Source organism: Octodon degus, unplaced genomic scaffold, assembly GCF_000260255.1.
Source record: "Octodon degus isolate 3935 unplaced genomic scaffold, OctDeg1.0 scaffold00111, whole genome shotgun sequence".
NCBI lineage: Eukaryota > Metazoa > Chordata > Mammalia > Rodentia > Octodontidae > Octodon > Octodon degus.
In genome coordinates this window covers 3,020,611-3,029,880 of record NW_004524687.1, presented here as the reverse complement: position 1 = coordinate 3,029,880, position 9,270 = coordinate 3,020,611, and the positions used below count along the sequence as shown (strand labels likewise).

At 38.2% G+C, this 9,270-nt stretch overlaps 1 pseudogene; it reads right to left on the bottom strand.

Annotated features, from left to right (window-relative positions):
* Positions 1-2,550: 2,550 nt before the first annotated feature.
* LOC101567801 lies at positions 2,551-3,612 on the bottom strand (annotated as a pseudogene).
* Positions 3,613-9,270: the final 5,658 nt, after the last annotated feature.

Genomic DNA, 9,270 nt, shown 5'->3' with positions numbered 1-9,270 from the left:
TCTCTCTCTCCTGTGTTTGTTATGGCTTGTATCTAGGTAACCCCCACCAAGCTTTTCATGGAAGGGTCTTGTGGAGGTGGCTGGACCTAGGGTGTGTGTCACTAAGATGATCAAGGATGCAATTCTAAGATTAAGGGTGAGTAGCTTGGATAAAGTACAAGGGACAGAAAAAGGGTCATCATTTGTCACTTACTGTGTAACAAAAAATATCCTATGAGCCAGTATGCTTCAGTTTGTTAGTTGCCCAGGTAAGTTGCTGTTCTGGTTCCAGCTGCTCCTGTCTCTTAGAAGTGGTTGGTCACTGTGATGCATTGCTGGTCACTGTGATGCACATTGTATAAACCAATCCCCAATTGACAATCCATTCTGCCTCAGTACTTCCTGATTGTTTATCTCATATAAGCCCTATACTACCAGAGATCAGGGCCTGGTATTCTGGGAATGATCCCATTTCAGTGCCTATGGACATAAATAAATCTGCCTGTAAATCCCAGGTGTCATTTCAGTGTTTCTGTTTATCATTGCATCTGGTACACTGGCCATGAAGACCAACTGTGTTGACCTCTTTGGTCATCAGTTGTGGCCCTCTCAGATGGAGCAGGGACCAACTGAGGTTCTGACAGGAAGGTGCACCCTCAAAATTTTTCTAGTTCCCTTGAAGGTCTGGGGGAGGATTTCTAGCTCCCTGCTTAAGTGGTTCACATTGGACCCCAAAGGGAGGATGTAATCTGTGTGTCTGTATGTGTCTGTCTACCTGTCTGTCTGCCTGCCTGGTTGTGATAAGACCTCCTGGGGGTACCACAGACTGTCTGTCAACCCTGCTCAGCTCAAGCAGATGAAAAGCTTGATCAACTCTTGTTAGTTAAGGCCACACTCAAGGGAAGGGGTCTGGAATGTTTAACTTCTTACTGCCTGCTAAATGAGAGTATGAGTGGAACAGCCTATAAACAATAGGCTGCTCTGTCTGTGCACCGACACTGGGAAGCTGTGGTTGTGGTGGCTGATTGGGCCCTCACCTGCTGTTCCATGGTGATCAGCACATGGCATAACAGAGGCCTTACACCCTCTTTAACTAGGTCATGCCTATGTTCCCATAAAAGGTACAGCCAGGTGGGCATGTGGAAAGTCGATTTCTTTTTTTTTAAATTTTAAGAAAAAAAATTATTTATTTATTTATGTGTGTGTGTGTGTGTGTGTGTGTGTGTGTGTGTAGCCATCTCAGCCCACCAGGGGGCAGGGCTGGCTGGCATGTGGTGCTAGGGGATCGAACTGGGGTCCCTGTGCTTTGCTAAGCCTGCTCTAAGTAGGTGCTTTAGACCACTGAGCCATCTCACCAGCCCCAGATGGTCCATTTCTGAGGGGCACCCACCCTTTGTCTGTTGTGCTGTCTTTCAAGAGTATACAACACTCATGTAGGGAGCCAGAAATGGGAATTAATTAGGCAAAACCCACAGTCCCTGACTGCAGAAAAATGGGGTTTTACAGAGTTAAAAATGACTCCCTGCCCCAACAACAAAAAGAAAAAAAAAGAAAAGAAAAGAAAGAAAGAAAAAGACAAAGGTAAAAGAGGCCTATTCTTCCTGAAAATTCTGCCTTGGCACCCTTGTTGGCCATTTTAGTTTCTGCCAATGCCTGTAGTTTCACTCCCTGCTCCTGACTTGTCTACTTCCAGCCAATTGAACTGTTGCAGCTTGCCATCATCTGCATTTGGCTACAAAGAATCTACTTCTGCGCCTTATGTTTCATGGCTCTACCTATCTTGATCAGATGGTATCATCTAATGTCCACCCAATATGACTGACAGCAATTCCTTTTGAGTCCCCCCAACCTTTTTTTTTCCAGTACCAGGGATTGAACTCCAGGCCTTGTGCTTGCCAGGAAAGTACTTATTCTATTGAGCTATCTCCCCAGCCCCAAGTTCCACATTTTGATTGAGAAGAAATTGGACTGCCATCCTGATGAATGAGTTGCTATGGCCTTTCCAAAGGTTCTCTTGCCTAGAAACAACTCAGTTGAGCACTTTGGAAAGACATAACAAAGGGAGGCAAAAAGCTTCCCATCAACTACTGTTACCCAGAAACTTAAAAGAAAATCACCTGGTGTCCATAAGAAAATCTAGTCTGGTAGAGAACCATACCTTCTTGCTACAAGTTATAAGGTCTATGGACATACAAATAAATGCCCCTCATAAAATGGGGACAAACTTGTGAATTTACTGGTAGACAATGGAACAGAAATCTCTGCCTTCAAAATTCCCTCTGGGCAGGACCCAGACTGTAGCAGGGACCTATAGGGAGGATCCTTGAAGCATGGAGGCAGCAGTAGGGAACTCAGGTGAACTGGTCTGCTGGAGGAGTCCAGGTACATGGTGGGGAGGTGCCCAGACAGAATTCAGAGGAACTATTTTACATACAAACTCCAAATTTATGATGTTTTGTCATATAACTATAGTGTTTACTCCCATGGTCTAAAGTACAAAACCATTAGTTATCACAGTTTGTCAATTTTTAAATTTCATTTGCTGTTATTATTAATATTATTATTTCTTATTGTAAGTTTTTTATTGTGAGGTATTTATAAACATCTTTCTGTCTGTAGTAATTCAAACAATGGACCACATTTCCTCTGACAAAGACAGTAGTAAGTTCTAAACAAAATCAGCTTGCTGAATTTTTCTTCTTTACCTCTTGTGTGAGGATGGAACTTGATTTTCATTAATTCAGAGCTGCTGCACCAGAGATGATTTCAATAAACTCTTTGGTGATGATGGCTTGGCGAGTGTGATTGAATATCAAAGTCAATTTATCAATCATCTCAGAAGCATTTTTGCTGGCATTGTCCATTGCTGTCATTCTAGCGCTTTGCTCACTGGTGGTGGGTTCCTTCAGGGATTAGTAGATGATATTGGCCAGATTGTACTCTTGGTAATTCTGCAGCACATCAGCATCAATGTCATCACAGACGCTCATGCTCTCAGCATTTATAATGGTATTAAGAGAAAAGATGGCCTTTTCTTCTGTTTTATAGGAGATAACAGACCTGAATTGATTAAAGATGACAGAGCCCTCATCAAACTCATATCCAGAATTGAGTAATTCGAGAGCAATGACGGATGCATCTCCAAAAGTAGGGGGCTTTCTTCCCACATCCTTGAAGGTCACCAGAAACTGGTCAGAATGAGTCCTGGAAAGTATGCCCCTAATTTTATCACCAATTCCAACCAGCATAACCTCTTTTCCAGCTGCCATGAGTGTGGCCACCTCATTCTTTATCGGTTTAGTAACTGAGGAATGAGTAGCACCGCAAAGTCCTCAATCCGAGGATAACGCTAATGAGAAGGTGTTTCTTTTTGTCTTCAGGTACCTTAATATCAGCTTTTTCATATAGAGCAAAAGATCCTATTCCATATATTCGAGCCAGTTTCAGCTCCCTCTCAGCTCAGGCATATTTTGTTGCTGCCACCATTTTCATAGACTTGGTAATTTTCTGGATGTTTTTGATTGACTTTAGTCACCTGGTAATATCTTTCAAAGTTGCCATATTTTGAACTTGAATCCGTTGCGGCTGCAAGGCCCAGGCCGACAGCCCAACGACGTTCGCCTGAGAGAACATGATAGCAGCTTTGCTGAAGGTCGGGCAGTGTTATTATTATTTTTAATTGTATTACAGTAAGTAGGATACCATACCTGTTTTAAACACATGTTCTCCCTGGGGTAATAATATTGGGAAGCACTGAAGTAATAACCCCATCAAAGGCCTAGATGGAAGGACAGAAGACAGTGCCAAACAGAAACCAATATCCCACTCTCAATCAATATGGAAGGCAAGATCTTGGGACACACACAAAGCAAGAATCTCTGACACACAAAAGGGATCCCTGAAGAACAGATTCCTTGTAGAGAGGTTTTGATTGCAGTGATATAGTTACCTACTATAAAATTTCACAAAAAGTATCACAGAAATCAAAATCAAGAGTTCCTTCTGAAAAAAAAAAGAGTTCCTTCTGAGGTAGAAAATGTTAAGGCAAAGGAGCAAAAGGTAATCTCAGGCCCCCAGCCCACCCAGAACAAATCTAAGAAACATCAGCATAGAAGAAATTGGAAATCACACACCTGAAATCTCCAAAATGATTGCAACTGAAGTAAAGAGACAACTCCAGAGGGGTATAGAGAATATCAGATCTGAGATAATCTCTCAGGTAAAAAAAATGACAACTATAATGAAAGAATTACTCAATGTATCTAAAGAAGACACTGAAAAAAATAGAGAAGCATAGAAAAATGATGAAAAACTTGAATGAACAATATAGGAAAGAAATAGAATGCATGAAACAGATACAAAGAGATATCTAGGAAATTAAAAATTCCATTAAAAGCTAGCAAAAACATTTGAATGAAACAAAATATAGAATTTCAGAGATAGCATTGTAACTAGTGATCAGGAAAGGAAAGAGCTCTTAAAAATAATAAGGAACAAGAAAATAATAATTCAACAGCTTCAAGACAATGAAAAGATGAACAGACTAATAGGTGAAAAGACTAATAGGTGTTAATTAAAGTGAAGGAGTCAATGCAAATGACATAAAAAGAATATTTGCAGAATAGCAGAAAATTTCCCAACAATAAGGAAAGAACATGACATACAGATAAGTGAGGTGCATAGAACTCCAAATAGCATCAACCAACATAAGTCTACATTCAGACATATAATAATCAAGATTCCAGAAATTCAGCACAAGAACAACACATTAAAAGCTGTTTGAGAAAAGAAACAAATCACATTTAAAGAAAAGCCCATCAGAATCACAGCAGATTTCTCAACACAAACCATCAAGTCAAGAACAGCTTAGAGTTATGTATTTCAAGTCCCAAAAGAAAACAGCTTCCAACCCAGATTGCTAAACCCTGCAAAACTGTATTTCAAAATTAATGGAGGAATAAAATACTTCCATGACAAAGAACCAAGGAAATTCATATACCAAACCAATCTTACAAAGAGTACTGAAAGATATTCTAGAAAGAGGTAAAAATATTTAGGACAGGGTCTACAAGGTCTCACTGCTCACTGCATAGATCAGACTTGTAGTGATCCTCCTGTTTACAATTTCCCAAGTGCTGGGATTACAGGCACTCACCACCACTTCCAGTCTCAATCACAGTCTCAGTGTGCCCTGGGGGCAGGGGCAGCATGGCAGGCCCGGGGATCGAACTACGGTTCCTGCATCTGCCTAAGCAGGAGCTTTAATTAGAAAGAGATTAAAAATAACTACAACTCCAAAAACAACAACAGAGGGCTGGTCAAATAGCTCAGCAGATTAAAGTGCCTGCAAGCAGGTTTGATCCCCGGTCTTGCCATGTTTGCCGTGCCCCTGGGGCGTACTGAGATGGCAATTGAGACTGGGCATGGTAGTGTATGCCTGTAATTCCAGCTCTTGGGAAGCTGTAAACAGGAAAATCACTATTAGTCTGATCTAGTAGTGAGACCCTGAACACCCTGTAGGCCCTTCCCCCCAAAAACAAACAAACAAACAAAAACCCCCAGAAAAAACGGAAAAAACAAAAGCAACAACAGAAAAATACCACCAAACACAGTAAACAATTAAACACAGGAGAAGTAGGGAACCAACAACAGAAAAATAACATTACAAATATAAGCCAATACAAGTCAATTATAACCACTAATGTAAATGATCTCAATTCACCAATTAAAAGAAACAGACTGGCAGAGTGGACCAATAAACAAACTCCAACAATATGCTGTATGCAAGAAACACATTTAACTCAAAAGGAAATTCATAGGCTGAAAATCAAAGGATGGAAAACAATACTACATACATCAGGAACTTAAAAAAAAAGCAGGGGTAGCTATTCTGTTCACAGACAATGTGAACTTCAAGCCAAGAATGATCAAATGAGATAAAGAAGGCCACTATATACTACTTGTTAGGGAAAAACTTCCAAAAGAAGAGATAACAGTATAAATATGTATGCACTAAATATGGGAGCACCCAACTATATAAGACAAATTTTAAATGACATGAAAAAACCTAATTACCAATAACACAATCTTAACAGTGGACCTTAACACCCTATTATCTCAAAGAGATAAGTTGGCCAGACAAAAATTAAGCAAAGAGGTAGCAGAACTTAACCAAACTTTTGAACAAATGAACTTAGTGGACGTTTACAGTGTTCCAACCAACAACATCTGAATACACACTCTTTTCAGCTGCAAATGAGATGTTCTCTAAAATAGGCTACATACTAATCCATAAATAATGCTTAAGTAAATGCAAGGAAACAGAAATTATCCCATGCATATTATCTAACCACAGTGCAATGAAATTGGAAACTAATGAAAAAAACCTGTAAAAATCTTGTAAACACATGGAAATTAATAACTCCCTCCTTAGCAATCAATCAGATGAAATTAAAGAAGAAATTAAACAATATCTACCATCCAGTGAAAATTCAAATACAATGTACTGGAATTTGTGGGATGCAATGAAAGCAGTCCTCAGAGGGAAATTTATAGCAGTGAACTCTCATATTAGGAAAATAAAATGAGAACAAATAAATATCCTAATGCTGTATCTCAAGCTTCTAGAAAAGGAAGAACAAACCAAGCCGAAAGCCAAAGGATGGGAGAAAATAATAAAGCTCAGAGCAGAAATTAATGCAATGGAGATGAAGAAAAGAATACAAAGAACTAATGAATCAAAAAGCTGTTTTTTTTTAAAGATTAAATAAAATTGATAAACCCGAAGCCAACCTCATCAAAGAAAGGAAAGAAAAAACTTAAATTTAAGCAATAAGGAATGAAAAAGGATGATCCTGTTGAAATTTAGAAGATCATCAATAGCTACTTTGAAAATCTTTACTCTCACAGGATGGAAAGCGTAGAAGAAATAGTCAGATTCCTAGATAGGTACAAATGACCAAAACCATCAAGAAGATATAAAAACTTTGAATAACCCAATATCAGCCAATGGAATTCAAGATGCAATAAAAAGCTTAGCAGCAAAGAAAATTCCAGGTCCTGATGGCTTCACAGCCAAATTTTATAAGAAATTTAGAGATTTAATCCCAATACTCCTCAAACTCTTGAATGAGATTGAAAAGAAAGCAATACTTCTTAATTCATTTCTGAGGCCAAGTATTACACTAATACCAAAACCAGAGAAAGACCCAACCAAAAAAGAGAATTATAGGCCAATCTCCATAATGAACATAGATGCAAAGATCCTCAATAAAATACTAGCAAATAGAATGAAGCAAATCATCAGGAAGATTATACACCATGACCAGGCAAGATTCACCCCAGGGATACAGGGATGGTTCAACATATGTAAATCTACAAATGTAATAAACCACATCAACAGAGCCAAATCTGAAAACCACATGATCATTTCAATAGACACAGAAAAAGCCTTTGACAAAGTCCAACACTCATTTGTTGTAAAAGCACTACAAAAAATTGGAATAGAGGACCTATACCTCAATCTGATAAAAGCCATGTATGACAAACCAACAGCCAACATCATTCTAAATAGAGAAAAACTGAAAGCTTTTACTCTAAAATTAGGTACAAGACAAGAATGTCCACTATCACAACTCTTATTCAATATAGTTCTGGAAACACTAGCAGGAGCCATTATAGAAAGAGAAAAATAATAATAAGAACTAGAAAGGAAGAAGTTCATTATTCACAGATGATATGATACCCTCCAAGGAAGATCCAAGAAAGTCCACCAATAAACCCTAGAATTAATAAGCAAATTAGGCAGCATAGGAGTACATAAAGTCAACACCCAAAAATCAGTAACATTCCTCTACACAAATAACAAAGTCTCCAAGAGAGAAATTAAAGAAACAACATCCTTCACAATAGCATCCAAAAAATGAAATACTTAGGAATTAATCTAACAAAGGAAGTAAAAGAGCTATACAATTAAAATTACAATACTCTGAAAAAAGAGATTTAAGAAGATTTCAGGAAATGGAAAGATATTCCTTGCTCCTGGATAGGAAGAACCAACCTTGTGAAAATGGCCATACTCCCCAATTTGTAATACAGATTTAATGCAATCCTTACCAAAATACCACCAGTGTACCCCACAGAGCTAGAGAAAACATTCCTAAAATTCATGAACAAAAATTGCACAGGAAATACTTCAAGGAACCAGAAAAGACCCAGAATAGCAAAGGCAAGCCAGGTGCATTACAAAACCTGACTTAAAATTATACTACAAAGCCGCTGTTACAAAATCAGCATGATACTGGCAAAAAACCAGACATGATATCAATGGAAGAGATTAGAAAATGCAGACATGACTATAAACATACTCAGCCACCTTATCTTTGACAAAGGGGCCAAACATGTTCACTGGAAGAAAGGTAGCCTCTTTAACAAGTGGTGCTGGAATAACTGCCTTCCACATGCCAAAAATTAAAACTAGACCCAAGTCTATCACCATTCATTAAACTAAAGTCAAAATGGGTTAAAGATCTAAACATTAAATCAGAAACACTAAATCTACTGGAAGATAAAGTAGGAGGAAATCTTGAAGATACAGGGTAAGCAGAGAGTTCATGAACAAAAATTGCACAGGAAATACTTCAAGGAATCAACAACCGGGTTCTCACCTTATTGAAAAATTTCTGCACATCTAAAGAAATCACCAACACAGTCAGAAAACAACTCACAAATTGGGAAAAAATGTTACCCAACAGTCACTCAGTCATTTCTATTGAGAATATATAAAAAAAAACAACAAAAAATTAGGTCCCTAAAATTCAAAGACCCAATCCAAAAATGGGAATCTGAGATGAATACACATTTCACAAATAAAGAGATACAAATGGCAAATAAATATATGAAAAAATGTTTGACATCATTGGTCATTCAAGAGATGCAAATTAAAACAATGCTGAGAAACCATGTTACACCAGAAAGAATGTCTATCATCAAGAAGTCAGCTAATAACAAATGCTGGAGAGTCTGTGGGGGTAGAAACCCTTTTCCACTGTTGGGGGGAATGTAGACTGGTACAACCACTATGGAATGCAGTGTGGAGACTTCTCAAAAAAGTAGGATTGGAAGTTTCATTCAGTCCATCTATTCCCCTTCTAGGTATTTTGCCAAAACAACTGAAAATGTACCACAGTGATATATGTGCACGCATATTTATAGCAGCATAATTTGTCATAGAAAAATCTTGAAACAATCTAAATGCCCATCACTTGAGGAATGGATGAAAAATATGTGTTA